The sequence below is a fragment of the Poecile atricapillus genome, chromosome 15 (assembly GCF_030490865.1).
Source record: "Poecile atricapillus isolate bPoeAtr1 chromosome 15, bPoeAtr1.hap1, whole genome shotgun sequence".
Classification (NCBI taxonomy): Eukaryota; Metazoa; Chordata; class Aves; order Passeriformes; family Paridae; genus Poecile; species Poecile atricapillus.
In genome coordinates, this window is record NC_081263.1 from 8,677,936 (window position 1) to 8,700,839 (window position 22,904).

Consider the following 22,904-nt stretch of genomic DNA (forward strand, 5'->3'; position numbering starts at 1 on the left):
AGTTATTCCTGGTGACAGGATCAGTTTTCCAGGGGACACCCAAACCAGGCACCCAACTACAATGTCCTGGCCATTAGGTGGCAGTGATACAAGGACAGTCCCTTTCACATGAGAAACCTTATCTGATGCAACCAAAAATCTCAAATTAATGACATCTAGGACTTACACCTCTAAAGAAAAACATAATTCTTCATGTGAGCACATGCCCTACACCACCATGAAAGCTAAAAACCTCTGCATTACATAAACAGTCCAAAACCAGGACTAAATCATCATTTCTGACCTTATGTATAAAATCAATAGGTCTACTCATGCACACACCACCATTTTCAATTCATGTGCCTACCTGCAGCTCTAGACCTTTTCAGCTGCTTGCTTCCCTTGGAATGTTTTGGATGGGTACAAAATATGTCATTAAGGGCACAGATTTACACACCTATGTTTGCAAGTTTTGGTGAAGACAATGGGGTGAGGACAATAAGGTCTGTTACATTTGATACCTGCAAAGCTCCTTTTATGCAAGGCAGGTTTCCTTGAAACCTTTACTCCCATAATGTTCTCCCCTTGTTCCCTGTGCAACTAATGCCTGTGTCTAGAAGAACCCACCGGGCAAGGAACACCTGGAGCTAAATTTCTCAATTAATTGTCTTTATTTCTTTTTAAATACACACAATGCAATGAAAACTTATTTGAATTTCCCCAAGACTAAAGTTGCAGCTTTTGGTTGAAGCCCAGAACAGATGATGAACAGAGAACTCAAAGATTCTATGTCGTTCTTTGCTTTCCACGGCCACACAGAGCACAGAGCCTTAGTTCAGTTCCCTGGAAGTCACTGGGGGGGAATTAGGGCTATTAGGGGAAAACATAACTGTGCTCTTGGACAGAGCAGGGCCTGAGCAAGAGCTGATGGGGCAGAGGTGCTGAGTGGATCCTGGCTGCAGCTTGCTCAAGCTTCCCTTTCCTCATCACTGCCTGCCAAGGCAGCTGGCACATCCCTGCTCCCAGGCTGGCACATCCCTGCTCCCAGGCTGGCACATCTCTGTCCCAGGCTGGCACATCCCTGCTCCCAGGCTGGCACATCCCTGCACTGGCCTATGCAGGCAGCAGGTGGCACGGCAGCACCTGCCTGGTAACAATCCACAGCACAGCTAAAACATCCCAAAGCTAAAGAAAGCAGCACATAAAGTGAAACCTTCAGGCTTCTGCAATAACAATCTATGTGCTTCTGGGAGAAGCCAAGAGGTTTGTTTTGATTTTCTGTTTAAATACCCCTGTATGGCTTTACCAGCTCTGAGAAACAGAAAATCACGTACTTTTTATCTGAACCTCCCCAACCTCCCCAATCCCTTTTATAAAGCCAGCGAGTCCCTGTGAGGGAGGGCAAGTATTGTTAAGAACAAGCACAAACCAGATCATTTCACTTGTAACTAAACAGCAAAGACCAAAGGTAAATTCATTTTCACTGTCTGTCCAGACAAAAAAAAACATGAACACTGTGAATTCACAGAACTACGAAAAACAGGCATGAAGAGGCATAACCATTACACATGTACAGTGTCCACAACCCAAATCCTCCTCTCTCCAGGTGGGATCTGTCTGCCTCCCTTGGAAATCCATGTGGATATCTCATCACCAATGCAGCCTCAATTCCAGAGGCTGGTAAAGGCTTCCCAAATATGTGAAATGAAGAAGATCTTATGAACGAGCAGTGTGGTAGAAATGCAGTACTTTGGGTCCAACACTCGTGTCACCCCTTTGTCCCCAAGTGCTACCTGCTACAGATTTGCTAAGGAAACAAGAGCAGGATAAAAATCAGCCTTGCTCTGCAGCTGCATCGTTGTTGCTAGTGGGTCTCAAAGGGTTCCACCTTCAGATGTGTCCTTGCAAGAGGAGCACAACTGGCTCCCTCTCCCTGCCTTAGATACTGGCAAATTGAAAATGCAGATGCACAGGGCCAGCAGTTGTGTCCACAGCCAGGGCCTGTGCCACCAGCAGCGTGGAAATGCAACAAGGAGCCAGATGCAGGCAAGGAAACAAAAAACAGTCCCCAGGTGTAAAAAATCCTACCCAAGGGACACAGCCCAATGACAGAGCTGAAACAACAATCCATGACTCCCCACTCAACTCAGAACACAGCTCATGAGAGGCTTCCCTCAGCCCTCACAGCACCGCAGGCCGTTCTGCTCCATCTGGTACCGACGCACAGACTGCAGGGCACTAAGGGATGGGCACAACCCTTCTTCTGCACACTGAACTCCTGCCAGAGCTTTTCTCCAGAAATGTCTCATCCCACTCTCTTTCTGGCACAGCCAGGCTGCCTCAGAGAAAGGGCTCAGGAAGAATTTCGTGATGCTTCTCAGGGGGGTGGAACAAGGTCCAAGCTATGGCTCCTGGAGCTCTCTGAAAAACAGCAGGGTGGGCAGGGGCATTTTTCCCAGAGGAATTAGTTTATTCAAATCCACTGGCACCAAATTAAATTTTTGCATGCGTGGCTGAGAAGGTGGGGTTCCATTTTATACAAGCTTCTCCTTTCCACTCTAAGCACATCTCACTTCTTTTCCCCTTCCTTCCTTATCCTATCCCTGCACCGAGGGAAAGCGCTGCTGCCCCAGATCCTGTCAAGCTGAGGCTGTTCCACCTTGTTTCTCAGATAACACATGCCCTTCAGCATAATCCAAACCCCCATCATTCATGACACTGCACAGGCTGTTGCCAAGTGAACAGAAGCAGATGTTTAAAGGAAAATGATCTTTTATAGTGATTAATGCACTTTAATTACATCATTGCTCAGAGATTTCATTAGCTACTCTCTGCCTGATGATTTTTCTACTGGTTTTGCTCTGTTCACTTTTGTATTCACAAAGTCACATTATATTTTCCTGTATTTATTCCATAACATTTTTCTGTGTTTTTTTCAGCTCTCATTTTAGTTTAGAGTATGTATTAGTTGCATGTACAAACAGGTAACTTTTCATAGAACTGCCTGTCTGGTTGTGCATGTCACGTATGAGTGCTGTTAGTGGCTTTGCCTGTTTTGCACGCACCATTTACTGATTTATTCACGTGCATTTCTTGCCTATGGACTTCTTGACAAGAGTTTCTGAAATTCCAGTTTTAATGATGGCAAGCTAGAGAAAATAGTCAAATAATGGAACAGGGCTGGTATTTAACACAGTAAATGACATGCTGGAGTGCAACTGATGAAAATATCAGGTCTTTGTTTTCTTTTTAGAGAAAAAACATTTTCTGGCTTAAGCAGTGTACAGTAAATCAGTAATAAAGTTTGCTGAATACGAGCTTTTATTAAAACCAGTGATGGCAGCATCTAGCATCTGACAGACATCTGGAAGAGCTTTTGGCTTCTATAATTAAGAAGAACCTTGTGTGAATTTGTTGCTCAGCTTTTCCATTAGAATCCCCTACTCAAACCCCAGTATTTTGTCCTGAAATTTAGCCCACAAAATCTCTGCCAAAAACAGAAACTTCTTCTAACATTTAGGAAGGAAAAAATAGAAACAGAGGTATTTTTTTCAGTCATTATGAAGCTAGGAATGCCAGATTAAACAATTTAGGGTTTCAGATTTTTGACTGAGGTGTTGGGGCAACTGGCAAATCCCATATTTTTTTACAGTGATGTTTTGAAGGCGGGTGAGTCCAGACCCCAAGTCAAGACAGTCAAATGTGTGCTGAAGATCAAACTCCCAAGGGATCTCATCTCTCTGCAGCAAAGTGCTCAAGGATGGGTGTCCAGTGCCACGGAGGGCCCTGGTGTGCAGACTGGGTCTGAGAGGTGAAGAAAACTCCAGGGATCATATTTCCAAAGGAAGCCACCATGGCATTGTGGGCAGATGGAACCTCACCACAGCTCTGCCCAGCACAGCTGGCAAGCCAGAAGGCACCAGCAACAGATCAAGGAGTCTCCTTCCAGAGCTGGGAGCTCTGCTGCTCAGGCAGAACTTAAATCCTCTCTCAGTCTTCTCCCACTTGTTATTAACATCCTCCCCACAACACACCAAAGGCAGCTCAGGACCACGGGCACTTCCATCCTCCCTCGGAGGCACTGGACTTGTGCCTGGGAGTCTGCACTATCATCTCATCTCTGCTCCATTTCTGGGGGGAGAAGATGGAATTCTGCCTTCAAAATATACCTGAATGGTAGAAAAAAACGTTCAAAGGAGAACTTTCAGGGCATTTTCAGCAAATAAGACTCCTGGGTAGAATGAAGTACCAGGGTAAACTCAATGGCCAAGTGATAAAGAGATTTCAGAGGGAAGATCAGCAAGGAAGAGCAGGGCACTTACCCCAAAACGAGGGCATTTAAACAACAAAAATGATGGTCAGGAATAAAAGACACTAGTGAGGGGAAAAGGGGAAAGCTGGCATGGGTGTGGGGAAAAAGCAGAAGAGCTCTGCATCTGTCATCAGTGAAGGAAACGAAGGGTTAGGAACTCTGCAGGTGAAAAAGACAGAACTCCTTCCCTTGGGAAAAACCTGCCAGATCCTACAGTGGAAAAGACAAGTACCTCAAGGGAGTGAGAAACTGCACAGTTTGTCCATGAGGGGAGAGATAAATACAGAAATTATGCTCCCTGCAAAAATCCCATGCCATGATCTTCTCAAAAAATTTAACTTGTATCTGGATGGAGGCCAAATACAAGCTTAAACCACTAGATCTTCCTAAACATATGCATATGCCAACACAGAGCCCTAGGCAGGAGTGGTACAAGCCAAGTCCTCTGCTTTTAGCTCTGCTGGGAAGGGGAGGAGTAGAGACAGAGATTGCAACCAAATTGCAAGAGTAACATTTTTGCCTTGCTTCCCTGACTTTATCTGGTTTTAATTAGTTGATCAACCACTTTCATCTTTCTGCTCTTCCAAAAAATGGTGCAGATTGCTACGAAATACTTTATGACTCCAGTGGTACTCATCATTAAAAAGATGACAGGCTGATTCCCCAGTTTATTTCAGAAGTGAATCACACGCAAAAAAATCTGAAGATGGCTTTCTCACTCTCTGATTAAGAGAAAAACAAAACCCATCCCAGTTTTAAAAAGTTTGGGTTTGATTAATTCCTAGGAAATACAAGATTGAATTTTTTTCCCCATACGAATAAAATTTTCAAAAGCACCTGCTACGCCTCATTAATTTTCATTGGGAATTAAAACTTCTACTGTTTGAACTCCATGGGAAGCATAGTAGCATAGGCAGCATTGCCAGGACTTTTGGTAGCAAAATTCTGCTCCAAATTTTACTTTGCTCCTGTACAAAAATAAAGGAATCATTCATAAGCAAAGAAAACAGTATTATCTTGCAGCCACCTTCCACATGGTATAATCATAGGGAATCTCACACTGAAGATTTTGGCTACTTCTATCTACACATTTCAAAAGCAGAGGAAAGTAATTTCATTTCCTCTGTCAGTACATTCCTCCCCACACGTTTGGACGTTCTTCTCTGGATCCATAATAGATTCTTTGTTCCATTTCAAAAACTCAAAAATGCTTCAGCAGGTGAAAGCCACAACCCTATTTTCTCTTTTATAATGAGTCTTAGTTCATCCCCAAGTACATCTGATAGATGCATGCAGGAAAAGCCTGAACAGGCACAAAGTTAAACCTGGGCTGGCATGAATGCTCATGTCCCAAACTGACAGCACAGCCTCGATGACAAGATATCCTTTCAAGGTGACCTGCAGGACACATGCCTGGGGCTGTTTATATTCCTGAGAGCTGCTTTTTACTGATGTACCTGCACAATAAAAGCAGCCTGGATTTATCATTGCCCAGCCTGTTTCAGACACAAAGAGGACTCCTCACTGTGGCTGTAGCACAGCCCTGGGCTGGGGGTACAGAGCTGCATTAGACTCCAGCACCAATTATCCCAGGCTAAGGGTGAAACCAAGAGAAACAAGATGAAAATTACGTTATAGGTAAGGGAAAAAATGGTTTGGGTTAACATTAAGATTTTCAAATTCCATTTTTTTTTTTTAAAGTGTTAATTGTAAACAAGTTTAAGAAAAATAACTGAGAAAAAAACAACTGACCAATTCTTTCACACTTCTGAAACCACTACTGTCTAAAAATAACCAAAGTATTCCATCAGTTTTAAAATCTTTCCCCACATGGTTTCTGTGTTTTGTCTTTTTTTCTTAAAATGAGACAGTCTTTTTTATCAAAATTTTACTTTCACTGGAAGTTTTCTGTCTTGCTGTAACCCATAGACCAGACAGTGAAAAACAGATGAAAATTCCTGTCTCATGAATTTTTTGAGCCTCATTCACTTTTTTTTTAAACTTTTTTTTGGAAGGAAAGTCAGCCTTAAGATTTTTCAGTGCTTGGAACTGGCACAAATAATTGCATGCCTTGTTTCCCTGGAAGTCCTGAATTTCCAGAAGCATTGACTTGCTTCACCAGGCTTCATCACCTGCTATTCCAGTCTGCTTTTCATTGATTTTTCTTTAAATACGCTATTTCTTTTTTGGCTCAGACCTGTTAATTAAAAAAAAAAAAAAAGAAAAAAAGAAAAAAAAAAAAGAAGCAGGGTGTCTCCATATAAATAAATGTTCTTCATAAATAAATGGGCTTCACCACTGCCTTCTCCAGGTGCTGTTTTCCTGATGCCCCCCTGCAGACACGGAGCACACTGAGATAAAAAAGAGGGATGAGCTTGGCTGGGATTCCCCTGCATTTCCTGGGATTAACAGGGGAAGAGATTGAAGGAAGACAGAGCAGGGGGAGCAGCAGCATTTTCTGTCTGAGCAGTCCACAGTAAAGGGGGTTCCGTGCACATAAAACCACACAAGACAAGGCACCTTCACCATTTGTTCTGAAAGCACACTCTGAGGGGCAGCCTGAAAACTGGAGTGAGCTCCTGGAGGGGTTCACAGCACACACCTTCAACCTGGCAGCCTGACCAGAAATACATCAACACTGGCTGGAGTCATTGGGTCTTTTAAAATTCATTTCAACAACAGTATTTCACTTGTTCTAAGTCAAAATGAGAAAGCAGAATTTTTCACAATGCCTTTTTTTGGTCTGTTGGATTTATTTGCTAAGTGGAACAACCCTTGAAAATATATTATTTTCCAAAGCATAAAATTACTCATCTCTCTTACTGTGAGCAAGCAAGTACCACACAGAACAGGATACACTGATAAAGAAACACTATGAGCTTACAGCCTACAGTGATTTGAAATATAAAATTGTATGTGTATGCATACATACAAATGTATATAAATAATCTCTTTCAGCTTCCACATTCCTTTTTGACATTCACAAGCTTTTTAATTTCATCACACCTCTTCCTATTCAGATCCCCCAGGCATGCAAGGGGCTGCATGTGACTGCAGAAAACCACTCCAGCAGCTCCAGCTGCAGAACTGGGGCCCTTAATGCATATAACTGCTTCCAGAGTCAGGGCTTCCCAAACCCAACACAAGGGCTACAGAGTCCAGCTCGTGACACTTTTCACTATTTAGGCACCTCTTTCCACTTTGAAGAACCACATTTTTTAGTCCTTCTCCTCAGAATCACAAGGGCTAAAAACACATAGAAACAGAAATAGAAAATCAGAGTTTATTCCTCTCACTCAGGTTTTTGCTTTCTCCTCACATGTCATAGTGAGTAAAGAGCAGCATCTATGTTGGGGCATGCAACTCTGGTTTTACCAGGAAAAACTCATTCTGGGGTGTGAGTGTTTGTGTGTGTGTGTGTTTTTATTTTGTAAAACATTTGAATCATCAATACAATGTAACATAAAGCAATTACATAAGCAAAATTAAGCAACCAGAACTACTTCAGCTGTACCATACCAGGATGAAGCAGAGACAATAAAACACTAAACATCACAGAAAAAAACCATCTGCTTCAAAAAGTAGTGGAAAATCACAAATAGCAGAGCTTTCCTTGCTTACCTGTCTTGGGCACACCTGCCCAGACTCCAGTGGCATGAGAGAAACTACTTCTAGGCAATCATTTTTGTAAAACTAACTACTCAATGAGGCAAGTAATAATTTCCCTAAAACTCTATTTAATGCAGCAGGACAGGACAAATCATCACAAGCTGCAGAAGGCTTGGGAGGGAAAGCACCTCACACAGCTGGAGCTGCAGGGCAACAGGAATTCTATCACTGCACAGTTTAAAGCAGTGAAAGCTGGCCATTAGCTGGAACGAGTGCCAAGGGAAAACATTTTCCAGAGAGTTTAGAACATTTATACCACCCACATCCTAACAAAAAACTCCTCATTCACAAGGCAGTGATGCACCATTCACAAAGCTGCCCCACTCTCTCAGAGTGAGAGCAACTCAGTCTAGCCAAGGTGTCCCAGCCCCATGGCACAAGATGATCTTTAAGGTCTCTTCCAACCCAAGCCATTCTATGATTCCATGAAGGTCCCACAGAAAAATCAATGTATTAGAAAACACTTGCTCATGCCACTTGAGAAGTAATACTCTTATTAAAATCAACAAGTAACTGTGTGGAAGAAAAAATGGTGCTCCCTCACAGTTGACAGGAAACAGTTCTCACAGAGGACAGAATGAGATTAATACTGCCATAGAGAAACAGCAGATCAAACCCTGGTCTGAGACTCAGAAAAGCTGGGTTTTTCTCCCTGCTCTGCCCCTGGTAACTCAGCTGATCCCTGGGTGAGTCCTTTGTGCCACCACTGTGCTTCCTGACCTTTGTGTGTCTTCCCCAGAGAAGCTGCAGGACAAGAGTTGCTCTTCTATGCATGTGCAGCATTCACCAGTGCAATGGTGTCCTTCTCTCTGTGAGACCCCCAGGTACTGCAGTGTTAAATAAACTGAAGTAACAAAAGATATAGATAGAGATATATACACATCATTTTCCCTAGGGCTGCAGTTTACCTTGAAGTAACACTACTGAGTTCTTCCAATCGCTATGCAAGTCTCTCAGGACTACGTTAAGGCCTCTGTAAAACTGGGAACTACAGTATAAATTGCCAATTAAGCTCTTTTTAGGGGCTGGAAAGTGCTCTGAAATCTTTAGGTGGAATCTGTTACACTGCTGGAATATTGATATCCATGCCAATGAATAATGACCAACGTGAACATGAGACAGCCAAGAAGGAGGCGAGGCACGAGACCTGTCCTTCAGGGCCTGTTCCCTCACTCATTTTTGGTCCAAAATCTCTCCATTCCCAGACTATGAGAATTTCTTCACCATTTTGATTTACTTCTCAAACCTATCAGAGTCTCAGAGTTCTGCAATGGCTCCAGGAACCCACTGAGAAAGGTAGGGCTGCCCCTTTATAACAGGCCTGTGTCAGCACCTCTGTTCTCAGCCTGTAAAGGAGGAGCACTTGGGGAATAATAATTCAGAAAGAGCTATGGGAAAAGAACTACGAAATGTAAGTTAGCAAAAGGACTTTGGATGTGAGGGAAAAGTCTAGCATAACAGTACAGGTGAGGCTGGAGTGAGAATGACGTACTCTCTCCTTGGTTAAATCCCTCAAGTCAGACTTTCTCCGAGCAGAGAAGACAGCAAAGAGCTGTTATGTGTGTAGAAGGCTGGAAGGATCTCTGATTGCCTTGTTTTCCTTATCAACAGAGGAGCAGTGATGGTGATATGACTATGGCACTTTTGAACAGAACAGAATTTATGGAAATACCAGGTTGATAGAGTTTAGAACATTCTGTGATCAACAGTAGGTTTCTGGCCGGGTCATCTTCAAATATATTGAGCCAAACCAGTTAATCCTTAGAACATAACAAGAGCTGCTCTCCTTCTTTTGATGCTGCTTAACTCACTCTTGTCCACAAATGCTGTAGGCAAAGCTCTTCCAGCACAACTGCAGCTGCTGTAAAGGGCACTGCAAATGCAGGCGCTCACTCAATGCCATTTAACCCTGAAGCTGCTTCCCAAATGCACGGCCTGAATGAGTAAATACAACTGTACTCTAATACACCTTCCCTGTTTAGATACCAAGTAAATCAGGTTACTAGTCTGGATTTAGCAAATACGTAGTTACATAAATCAAATTCACAAACTTTTCACATTCCCTTAGTCACAATCCTTCCTCTTTGAGAAGACCAGAGTCTTGGAAGAGAGGCTGTCACTCCGAAGTTATCCTTCCCTCCTCTTCTTCACAGATGTAACTAAAGCCACCTTTTCCCTCCGTTTTTGACTCTTAATAAAATAAAAATCAATTGTCATTATGAATAATAATTCTGTAGTAAAAGTTGGTTACCTCACCAGTAATTTTTTTTGTTCCTGTATCTAAAACTGGAAGGCTCAAAAGAGACACTCTGAACCAAGAGGTTGGCTGACAATGGCAGTTTATAGATAAAAGTATAGCAGATTTCTCATTTTAAAGAGCTACAGCACAACAGCAGTGAGCAAAGTAATTGCTATTCATCTTGGAGGTGTAAGAAGAAAAAAGGACAACAATCAAAAGCAATGTTTGAGCAAACTATGCTTTGTTACTCATACCAATTAATAGTGTGCAAACAGCCAAGGGGAAAAGGAATCTACTCAGAGCAAATGCTCACAATGTTTTCCTTGATATTAAATCCATTAATAATTTGTTTCTGTGGGTATTTGAAAGTCAGGCTAAAATAACAAGATGGGAATAACAAGCAGGACATGATTCACTTCGTATGTTCAGGGGGGTAAAGGTCTGATTTCCCATGAATTTTCCTGGGACAATAGGCTGAAGCTTTTTCTTTAAGCCCAGGTGAAAGTTAACCCAGGCCCAAGATCCCAAAGTTGTTGGCTGTTAGGTTTATTTTCAAGACAGAGGGAAGGAATTTTTGCAGGGATAACCAGAGGATATTAACGAAGAGGAGTCACGGAGATCCTGCCATCCAGTCACTGATGCAGGACAGCATGGCAGTGAAAACCCCAATTAAAACAAATACACCAACCCAATGCTATGCACACAAATGTCCCTGTTTTCCTTTGCAAGGCCTGATCTGATAATGAAAAACACTTCCTGGAAGTGCCATTTAATGATATTAAACAGGTCTCAAATCACTTAACAAAGAACAGAGGGACACTGACATTCCAACTGCAGGAGTTTTGCTTCCTGTCTTGTTTTTCCCCACTGCGAATATTGCATTTGAATAACTGAAATTTTTAAAATCTCTTTTCCTCCTTTCATCATGATGTAATGCAAGTGTTGCACAAGAATAACAATGTAGAGCTACTGCTGCTGGAGCCAAGTTTGGCACCAAGAGAGATTAGGGTTGGCACCAAACACCATGATCTTTAAAATGAATTTGGCAGCTGTAGCTCTTGCCACTGCTGCCATAAACAGCAGTCAGAGCAGTAAATGGAAAAGTGCTGAAAGAGACCCCAAGTTTGTAACTGAAATAAAGATGCCCATTAGCCAACCACTTAATCTAACACCTTCTCATATATGAAAAGTAAAGAGTTTTACAATGGCATGTCAAAATTAGCAGCAGTAGCAGGGACCAAAGTGTAACATAACAGTGCCTTTCATCTGTCCATCACACCAAACTGAGCCTACAAAACCCACCAGCCAGCTACCTGTCAGCCAGGAGAATTAACATGCACAACTGCAAATTCCACCAGATTATTCAAAGAAAAATACTTAATCTATACAAGAGCACATCTGTCTCAACAAATTTTCTCTTTCCAGTACTTTTCAGTTATGCTTTCCCGGGAGGACATTTGCTCCTATTCCGTGATGCTGGAACAGTTCTCTGGAAAGAGACACAAATGTGTGTTTTTCTTCTTTAAATGCAGATGGAACAGAGGAGAAATGCAAGGTTTCCTCACTGTATCCCTCCTGGCTTGAACTGAAAGAGCGTGGGCTGATTTTCTCTGCTCTATAAAAGGAGTCTGATGATTTGTGATGTGGCCATCTGCCTGCAACTGGACAGATGCCACCAGCTTATTTCACACAGACAACTACAAAGCCATGTAATAGCAGCATCTTTCAGTTGTTACTTCATTTAAAAAAAAAAAAAAACCCTCATTACCTAGCAGAAAAACTCCATATCCCATCCCAAATTTCACTATATTTAAAAATTCTTTAAGCACCAACTTGAAAATATGGCACCACCTTCACCTGTCAGATAAAATTCAGAAGCATGTGGTGCTGTAACAGCTTTTTGCCACTTGGTTAGCACTAAAACACATAAGGACACTCAAGGCAGATTTCAAGCATTAACCTTCATTAATAGTACCAACAAGCACTCCTAATGGGATAGCCACTGGTGTTTGTAGGAAGGCACACAGAAGTTACAGACTCCTTTTGCAGCTTTGTTTTAAGGTGAAAATGCACTTTTCCCCTCACTCCCAAATCTCTAACACAATGAAAAAATAGAGTTTGATTACTATGACCTAACTTATTTTCTTATGGTTTCAAATTCTTCAAAAATCCTATCAAATCAAAAAACAAAGGGCAACCTTCAATGACCACAAAGTATGGTATCTTCTATTAGCTGTTTACAGCCCCAGTGACAAAATTAGCATCTTAAAGCCCACTTTGTTTCTCTAATAAGCACTTTCCTCCTATATTAAACACCACTTACCCTTGGGAGCAGCAGCTGAACTCTCAAGAAGCTACTCTGTGCCACAGCTCATCACCTCCCAGGCCACCTGTCAGCAACCACTCAAGCCCAGTTTGGGACTGCTGGGAACAAGAGGGATCCAAAGCAGCAAGGGGCAGCTGTGTCCCTCACAGGACTGAGGGCAGCCCCACATAATTCCTTGCAGGTACAGAAAATGGCAGCTCCTAAAGGTCTTTCAGATAATCTAAGGAAAGAGTTTTATCATCTGTACAGATTAAAAAATCCAGCTGCAAGTAAAAGCCAACTTTCACTGCTTGGATATTTGAGAACAAGCTCACACGTGCCATGGAGAAGGTGACTGCCTTAGACTTAAAACTCAGATTTGATCTGCAATTTCCCTTGCTTAAAGGCAAATTTCACTCACACACATGGGACTTCAAAGGCCCTCACCTTTTTACAGCCCAGAAGAGCAGCCTGACAGCCTGGTTCAACAGTGGATGTGTTTCCTGACATTGGATTAACTTCAGCTCATCACCTTCGGTGTAGCTTCTCTCTGACACTTTTATGGAGTAACTTCTACCACAGACAAAAGAATCAGAGTCATTTCCTGCCTCCAGCTACTACAGGATGGCACAGATATGTCCAATTCACTCAAAGCAGCACGCAAAGATGCTCTTGCTGACTCCAACTGTTTGCAGAAATGAGCTACCAGAAAATAAAAAAATAAAATCAACAGTGCATAATATATTAATGCAGTGCTCGGCTTCCAAAAGAAAAACAGCAGCTCACCTCCTTTTTTCCTTCACAAAAAATCTGATAACTCTAGTAAAAAACAAGGAAAAAGGAGACTGTGCCTAAAATTTCAGATTGTGTTTTGTTTTGCTTTGTTTTTTATTTAGTGCATATACAAGAGTAATACAAAAATTGGAGCAAAGGTATCTGAGCTCAAGCAAGTTACAGTTCTACATTAATTTCCCTCAATCACTAATTAGAGAGCCACCTTAAAATACTAACACAAATAGAACTCTATTTGAAAAACAATTCACTTTGTTTCTCTCGAGTGGAACTGTCAGAAATGGCAAATTTGATGCCATGATCCAGTGGCCAAGGCTCTCATAAGGGAGGCTTGGACTCAGCCCTGTGTCAGCCACAGGTTTCCTGTTAGCAGCGTAGTTTACAGAGCCAATTTCTATTTCGCCTGCTTGCCTCTCTTCCCCTTCTCTGTAAAACAGGGGTTTCTGCATTTTTCCACTTCTGAGCATGCTGGGCTCAAAATTACAAAGACAACAGGCTGCACTCAGGTAAATCAGCACATGGATATGAGGAAGAAAAATATATGAACACCAAAGAGAGAAAAGCAGCCCTACACCTATGAAAAACTGGTTTTTCAATTCTTGAAACCAGTATATTTCTGACTTCTGCTTACCACTTCAGAACCTTTCTCTTGTGCCCGAGCAGGGAGCAGGCACCGCCTGCCGATGTCAGAACCAAACAGAAGCCTAAGTCTCACATTCCTATTCCCTCCTAGACCACATAATATCCCTCCTCATTCCAGCACCCAACTTCTGCACGGTTAAACTCTCCCTTTAATCCCATCTGGCTGCTTAACTCCTCTATCCCAGTCATTTCACTGCAGCTGGAATGTTCCTAGCAGGAGCGAGGGGTGCTGGGTTTGTGCATCTCCTGCTCACGCACATCCAGCTGCTCTTCACGGGGAACACGACCAATGTGCTCACCCCTGGGCAGCTGCTGGTTTTACAGGCTGTCATCACAAAGACTTTGTCTTTGATTCTTCAGGAGCCCAGCAACTGAATTTTTTCAGTTTAGCTGTAAATTTAAGCATGGAATTGAAATGCCACAATTAAGAGAACCGGCCTTGCTAAGTTCAGCTTCCAATCACAAACCAGCACGGGGGAATCATCTCATGTCTTAAAATCCTGCATCCTGCACTTTAAACACAGTTCCTGAAGGTTCATAAGGGTGCATCTTCAGCAATAGGCATTGCAAAGTAAATGGGTGCAAAGATTCCAAACTGCAGGGTCTCAATACGTGCCACAACCTCCACCTCCTAAATCCATCTAGGAACTACCTCCTTAGTGTTCATGTACCACTGGGGTGAAAGCTAAGAAAGAAAAAAAATCATTAAGAAAATATCACAAAATAAGAAAGATGTGTGACACAGAAGTAAAAAGCTCCTGGGATGTGGGCTTGAGAAAAGCCTTTTGAAATGTTATGGAGTACTACGGAAAAACAATTTCTGAAACCTTTCTGTGCACTGGATAAAAAAACCCAAACAACCCAAACAAAACCCACAAAAACCTTCAGTGAAATTTCTAAACAAACAAAACAAGTTTCTGCTAGAATTACACTCCATCTATTTCCCTCTAATTCTTGTGGACTGCCCACAAGAACTCGAGTTTCTGGCTTTTAGAGAGAAGTTAACAACATCTGATTGAAAAAGGCAACATTTTCCTTGTCCTGCCACATACCATTTTACCAGTCAATACAAGGGACAAATAATTTGAAAAGCACGTACACACACCTTAAGCAAAAGTCCAGGAAATAAGAAAAACAGCCTGACAGTGAAAGCTGTAAGAGTTAAGATTCTTCTCAAAGCTAAGCATACATTTTTCCATGCAAGCAGCTGAATCATGGATATTTTAAAGAATAGTTTATTAAGCACAATATAGCATATCTCCTACTCAGCTCTATAAAATGTGTCCAGTGCTGCACAAAGCATTAAGAAGCATTTAAATCTGGAACTTGCTGGCATCCACTGGCACAGCAAAAGAATTGAGAGAACTAATCTAACAGCTGTCTGGAAACACTGCAGATTTATACCGAGGGTTTAGTCATTAACTGTAGTTATCTGACTTGTACCAGAACACTGAATGAGCAGTGGTGGTCTCTAGATTAATGCATCGTATGGCAACCTCCAAAATACAGTCCTGGCTCCAGGATGCTGAAATTAATTGCTTTGTTTCTCAGTGGAAGCATTCCAGTCTGGTTAATAAAAAACTGGAGGCAAAGAAAAAAAAAAACAAATAAAGGCGATATATAAGTCAGTTTATCAAATATCTGTATACAGAATGGGTTTATTAGCCTTCTGAATTGCTACAGAAATGAATTTGCAGGCTGCACACAGCAATTGAAAAATTGGCATGATTTAACAGGCCAACACCATTTTTGGTTCCTGGTATAGATTTGTATTTATTTTTTAAAGGGAAAAGGAGGTAACACCAGAGAAGCATTGGGATGAACAGCATCCTTAGCTGTATGGAAATCTACATCTGAGTGTGCATTTGAGACTGCAGTGTATGGCAAATACTGCTAATTGGGTTAGAATTCAAATGTCAAGTTTGGTGAATTCAAAGGAAAACCAGTTGCATGAATACCAACAGAACCTATTAATAACTGAGCATATAAATGAAATTCTAGAAAGGCTGGCAAAACTACCCTTGGTTACACCAAAACTTTGGGTTCATGCCAAGAAAAGCTCTATGGTTTTTGACATGAGTACTCAGGTGGGTGGAATTCCAGGGGAACTTCACTCTGAAAAGAGGTTTTCCTGTGGCACCTCCTAACACCTCCACTATTCCTGATGACCATGTGTTCTCCAGGGCTGGAGGACAGCTCAGATGTTACAGACTTGGGAGGCAACTGAAAAACCTCCTGTGGATAATTCTTGTGAGAACTGACACTGAAACTATCAGAAGCAGAAATCACTCCATATTCTGCCAATAGCAAGGCAGGTTGCTAAGAAGCTTTTCACTGTCATTTTGTTTAAGAGTTTTTAAAGACTGCTATCAAGGACAACACTGAGGTAATGTGAAAGCCGAGCCTGGCTTCTCCTCTCCACCTCCCATCCCCAGGCCCTTCTCCCCGCAGTTTATTTGGCAGAGAAGCGTTGCAGAGTCTCATCCAACATTGCTACCCCAGTGTTCCTGAACATGATTAATTTGCTAATGATACAAATCTCCAAACAGCACGTTAGTCCTGCTGATGATTTATGAAATGATCATTCTCTCACCAGCGAAAATCTCTTTCAAGCTCGTGGTTTTGTATGAAACCTCTTGCAATTTCTAAGGCCATTCTCGACTCCACATCACTCCCAGGCAGGGCAGGGGCAGAGCTGCAGCAAGGATTTCTGTAATGAACTGCAGGTTATGTATACACACAAATAAAATAGAGGGTCAGCTTATGAATTCTTGCATACTTCCATATGTAAAAAGCCCAGAGTGTGCTTTGGAGCAGAGACAAGTCTCACTAGGCAAACACTCTGTTTGGGCTGTTCTCCTCCCAGGATGCAAGTACTCACAAGAAATTGCAAAATTAGGGAACGTTTCCTTTTCTCAACGGCTCAAAATATTGTCCTTGGCACCCCAATGGCCCAAGATACAAGAATAGTGAATCTAAATACAGTCTCAGAAACTCCAGTAGATTTTCACATTTCTTTGCCAGACACTGCCTATGCTGTACAACTCACCTGAAACCCGCAACACCCCAAGAGTTCCTCAGATCCCAGCATCTTCTTGACCAGAAGACACTAGCGATACTCACCTGCCCTCAGCTATGATTTTATTCCTTTGATCAATGACATACAGATTATGTTTTTCTTTTACAAGCAACATTTGCAGTCAGCTTGTGTTTCCTTGTGTTCATTCTCCACATTTATGCAGCCTGTAAGTTATTTTTACCTATGTGGAATAACCACAGATAGCTGAAAATATTTAAGATATGAGATCTTCACTACGACCAGCCAAGAATCCTACAGCTGCTCTTTTTGTTCTGACAAAAACACTTCAAAACTGGAATAGCTGGGGTTGATAGGACAGTTATGGAACTTTCCCTGAATCTTAAGGACTGACATTGGACACTAATTCCTGTAACAGCAGGATACCACAAGACACCTCTGCTGAGTGCATTTGTTTTCCCGCTGCTGCCTTCCCACAAGCGTGCTGTGGTTCCAAAGGGTGCGGTTGCCTCTCTCCCCAGTGCACTTACTTGTCTCCAGTATGGGTGTGCTGAGACATAGCTGGAGCTCTATCCAGCTCTGCTGTCTCTAAAACAAGACATTAATTTGTAGGCATTAATCAGCATGCCATCCCTCAGGGTGTGAATGCCCAGGGCTAGCCAGGGGGATTTTCTACTCGCGGTGCCTCCAAAGTCAGATGTTTGAACCACCTTGCACTGCACAAACTTGGGGTCACTCCAGGCCTGCCCTGCATTCTTTCCTGGCACAGAAACAAGTCAATCTGGTCAGGCTTCTATGAATAAAAAAGTGATTTTTATTTGGTAAAAAAATTTCACAGTCTTATCGCTATTCCTCATGCACATTTGTATCACTGAAATATTTCAGTAATGCCATGTATTTCTCTGCCCTGTTCCAAGTGTAGAATCTTCTCTAAGGCTCTCCAGATTATGACATTGCACTAAGACAACTTCACATCACCTCCAAGTTGCTACTGCAAGCTAGTGAGAGATACAAAACCTGAGCTTAGAATTTGGGTACAACGAGAAGTAACAGGCAGGAGCAACAAGATTTGAGAATTTGTTATGAAATCCAGTTCTCCATTCCTGTAATAACTGGAGCTATCTGGAATTGAACTGCATATATACTGCCCAATTGTTGTGGTTTACTTTTTGCTTTGTCATAAAAACTGATTAATGTGTGTGCATTTAACTTTAGGGCACTGTCAGTTATAAAATAAAACTTGTACATTTAACAAAAAAGCCGTTTCAAATCTGAAGTTTGTTCTGTAAATCAGTATAACTCTGGTTGTATTTAATAAATATGAGAGAAAATTTTATATATACTGGTTCAAATGTACTTCTGTACTCAGACAAGCCTCAGAGGTTGGTTGTGTCAGCTCAACAGTTCTGCCCACAAGCTGGTAAAACCATTATTGCCACAGAAACCTCACAGGAGCAGTAAAACTAACAAACAAACAAACAAGCAAACCCAAGAGCCCACAAAAACCTAAAATCAAAACAACCAATCTTCATATGCATGCAGAGTCTGACTGAAAAACACACATGCACTCAAGCTGCAATTAGCTCCTGACACCATCAGCAACCTCCAGTGCAGAGATCACCTGCCGTGCATGAGGCTTTTACAACTAAACTTTGATTTTCACTCAGTCTTGGTTCTCTGCTTGCAGCCCAAAATGAATTGTAACTCCAGGCACAGAGGTGAGGCTGTGGGACCAACACTGCTGCACTCCTGGAAGCAGAAATGCTTGAGCAAAGGTGAGGAGGTCGGAAAAGGGCAAAGTCCCAAGTAATTTTAAGTGGTTCAGCTAAGTAGGGAAGGCTAATGGGAAACCATTTTAATTTGTTACAGTCATCCCCAGCGAATAAAAGGACAACGTTTTTCTTCAGCAGCTTGATTACAAAGCAGTAAATCCCTCTGTGTATATAAAAGATCTATGAACAGTATAGATCAAATGTCAAGAAAAGATTTGTACTTTGTGTTAGGAACAGTTTTAGATACTCAATCATTCTCATTTTTAAATACTCCCAACAATTATTCTCTCCCTAGAAACAGACATATGTAAGTAATTCTGCCATCCTCAAATACAAAGACACAAAGTAGCGACACTTTTACAGCAAACATTTTTGGACCTTCTCTTCCCATAAACACCTAAGAAACAGAGTTTTGAGCAGAGAAAAGCGCAGTATTTCCCTCTCTCCCAACAACATTATCAGACTCTTGCTGGTAACAAAAATTGATGCTGCTTCAAGTACTGGCTGCAGCCTCTACTTTACAGACCCCAGGCAGCAGCAAACATGCAAACAAGGCACAGCTCAAGGTGACAAATATTCCTCAGCAGCAGAAATACCTTGGAGTAAGAATTATGCCACAATAGGACTGCTCTCCAGTTGCTGACAGGGTTTTTGTGCAGTGTATCAATTTCTTTTTTCCTGACAAGCTGCTAGTTCTGGTAGACCCATAGGCCAGCACACAGCCTATTTCATGCACTCATCTAAGATGGGATGGAAAAGCATTTAAAACAGTGAAAGTTGTAGCTGTTCAGCCACAGGTTCTTTTTCAAAATAAAGTTGTATTTTTTTTTTTTTATTGGAAGCGGAATTTTTAGGCTTAGAAGTAGAATGTTCAGCCATTAGGAATTATTAAGCTTTTCTAAAGTTCTATAATTCAGAGGCAAACCCCAAATTTTTGGTTTATTTCTCAACAAAATAGCAATCTGGTCATGGTAATTTGTATCTTGTGCCCACATTGTTTTTCTTCTCTGATCATAAGAAATAAATACTCTGAAGCAAGAAACATTTTAATTACATCTACATTCACAGTAGGCCTTGGACCTCTACCTGCTGCTGTAATCAACAACCACCACACAGTGAACCACAAAACTTTTTGTAACATAGACTTAGTAATGCATGTTAAATAGTTCTGTCAACTCGATTTTTCAGAAACTATCTTGTACTGAGTTTGCCTTTTGATAAGGAACTTCCACCATTCCTGCAACTGTGGAAACCCCTGAGGTAAAAAAATCCTGACAGCCCCCCAGGGACTACTTAGGAGAGATGTTACACCATGTCTCAGCACACACTTGTACCAGGACCAGGGGCCCTTACAGCAAGATGGGGACATGATCACATTACCAATAGCTCAGCCATGGGGTGGTAAAGCTCCTTGACAGCTTTATTCACCTTCTCCTAACTAAAGGACAAAATTCTGCTGCTGGCACTTCAGCTGCACAATGTATACCTGCTTCCTCAGGCACCCACACCAACACTTCTCCACTCCAGTGTCTTGGACCTTGTGGCATCCTCAACCAGGGTTTGGGGAGATCAGCTCTGTCTTCAACAAACTCTTCTATACAGAGGCAAAGCTGTACATCACATGCAATGTAATTTTTTGAAAGGCTGAATTTAAAAACTTTTAATCCATTTATTGTCAATAACGAATTTTACAGCAGTTTGGACATGCGGATATCGACCCCTGGCCAAAGCAGGCTCTCGTGTTTGTGTTCTGTTTGCCCACAACACTGCTTGTCACTTCTACTGGCTAAAATGTTCTCTTGTGTGGTTTTGCAGAGTGTCCTTCCCTGCTGTGGACTACACACCAACAGTTGGATTTCAGCTCATATATGGCCCTTTTGAGCTCATGGAGAGCAAGGGCAAGGAGTGAGAACAACAGGGGATGGGACCCAAAGCTAAATAAATCAATGTTTCTTTGATCCTTTGGGATGAGGATGCTGTAAAAACACATGGTTATTAGAACTGTGATTTTATTGATTAAAGAGATGGTTACTGGCACTGTATTTCAGCGTGAACTTACATTATGGTACTAAGTACAAAGCGTTCATTCTGTTTGTGGCTATAAGAATTAATCTCTTCCATGTGCAGAGAGGGTGTGTGATAATTCAGCTGAGATTCCTGTTGGTAGTCTGGGCAAGCACTCACCAGCTGCAGGGCTTTCAACAATGCACAGCAACAGCTCCAAGAACAAATGATGTAACTAACACCCCTCTGAGTGCTACCAAGCAGGGCCAGAGCAGCCCGCTCATTTCAGGGTCTTCTTCCAAGTAGGTTGTCAGAAACCTGAAAACCTCAAACTAAAAGGTGAGTTTCTCCCCAAACACTCTAACACTTAACTTTGGACAGGATTCAACAGCTAATGGACATTGAATGAAATTGTATGGTTCTAATAGCTTGCATTTGCCTCAATAATAGGAAAAGGTCTGATCCTGATTATTAAAAATGAAAAACTAATTTGCAATGTTTATGTGGATGGCAGCTTTATATGCATGATAGAAATGCTCCAACAGCCTTTACAATCCAGCTGGAACAAAGTTTTCATTTTTCTTTTTCATGAAATTTCATTTATTATGAGCACTGTGTCTTAGTAAGGCAGCTGCTGGCAGCAAGATGTGAAATTTAAGTTGAGCTGGTTAGTACCAAGAGCCAAGATACAATATGTTTTTGTCAGAGAGAAGTTTTTTCTTGTATATATGCAGTAATTAAAATAGTTTGTCAGTCAATCCCATCAACCCCCCGAAGGAAGAGATAATGCTATTTTTAAATTCAATTTACAAATTGCAACCAAAAAACTGGGATTGCTACAGCTCATTTCAGAGAGGTCTTTAAGTAGGTAATGCACCAATGACTGCAGAAATTAAGGATACCTGGTTTTCATCGCTGTCCTACTAACACAGTGTTAGATTTTGGGCAAGTCACTTCTGACAAAATTCCAAATGTGAATTAAATAAGGATCAGTGTGTTATTATTGCACACTGAGGATGTCTCACACACAGCCTGCACCTGGAGGAAATTGTCCTGGGCTTATGATTGGGGCAAGCACTCCTGTCATTCAGTACATAACCATGATTCTCCTCCAACTTCTCTGGCTGTTACAAAAGAAAGCAGCACATCTTCCTCTGAACCTCCTCTGGAATGTGTTTAAGATGCACATTTCAAAAATACCTACCTAAAACTGCTCTTGGGAAACAGGTGAATGAACAGGACAGGACTTGGCACATGCTGCTGGAAGTTCAAGCCAGGTAAGGGTTGAAAATTTATAAATTAGGTGAATAAAAGAGAGCACGAAAAAAAACACCTAAACTGAAGTATTAAGCTGATCAATCCTCAACTGTTACAAAGACTACTCACAAATTGACTTATTTCCCAAATTGTTGCCTGGGAAGTTCAGTTATCAATTGCAAAACTGTATCATCACCTATCCTGGGATTTGATTAGCTCCTAATGATTGTAAACATTCAGAGACTTTACTACTGACCAAAGATACAACCCTGCCCCTGGGCCAGCCACAACCTCCTCCTTGAACGTACTAAGTGCATTTTTAGTCTGAGGATTTTAACTCTAGATACTGACAAGTCATTTATTCTTTTCTAATACAAAAGAGATACAATCCAGTTGTTGTTAACACTGCATGTCATCTGAGAAGAATCAACCCCAAGCCTGACCAACAAACTCATCTTTTACTGTTTTGCTACTCAGCTGGATCAGCAAGTTGAGATCCAGCCTGCAGCACATCCAGCAGCACCATCAGCGAGGAGGAGACAGGAACCTGCAGCCAGACTGAGCAGGACACAGCTCTCAGATAATCCAGTCTGGAAACCACACTTGTGATCCTTCAACACTATTGCTTCAGGAGGGTCGCTGCCTGCGGGGTGGTTGTACTTCAGTGCCACGTAAGACACACCCAAACTGCTCCCCTGTTCAGGTGACAGCTACCTGCACTTCCCTGTAAACACAGGATTACAATTAAATACTCCAACACAGCTGAAGTTGGCACCACTTTTACTATTATAATGCTAACTGACAAAGAGATTAATTTAATGGCTTTGAGGACTGTGCCCACACCACCTAATCCATAAATTATACTCATGCACAGAATTTCCAGCAATTCTTACTTG

At 41.8% G+C, this 22,904-nt stretch overlaps 1 protein-coding gene across 5 annotated transcripts in view; it reads right to left on the reverse strand.

Annotated features, from left to right (window-relative positions):
- EYA2 (EYA transcriptional coactivator and phosphatase 2) overlaps nt 1-22,904 on the reverse strand; it is an 88,612-nt gene that overhangs the window by 49,814 nt on the left and 15,894 nt on the right. The window lies entirely within an intron of this gene.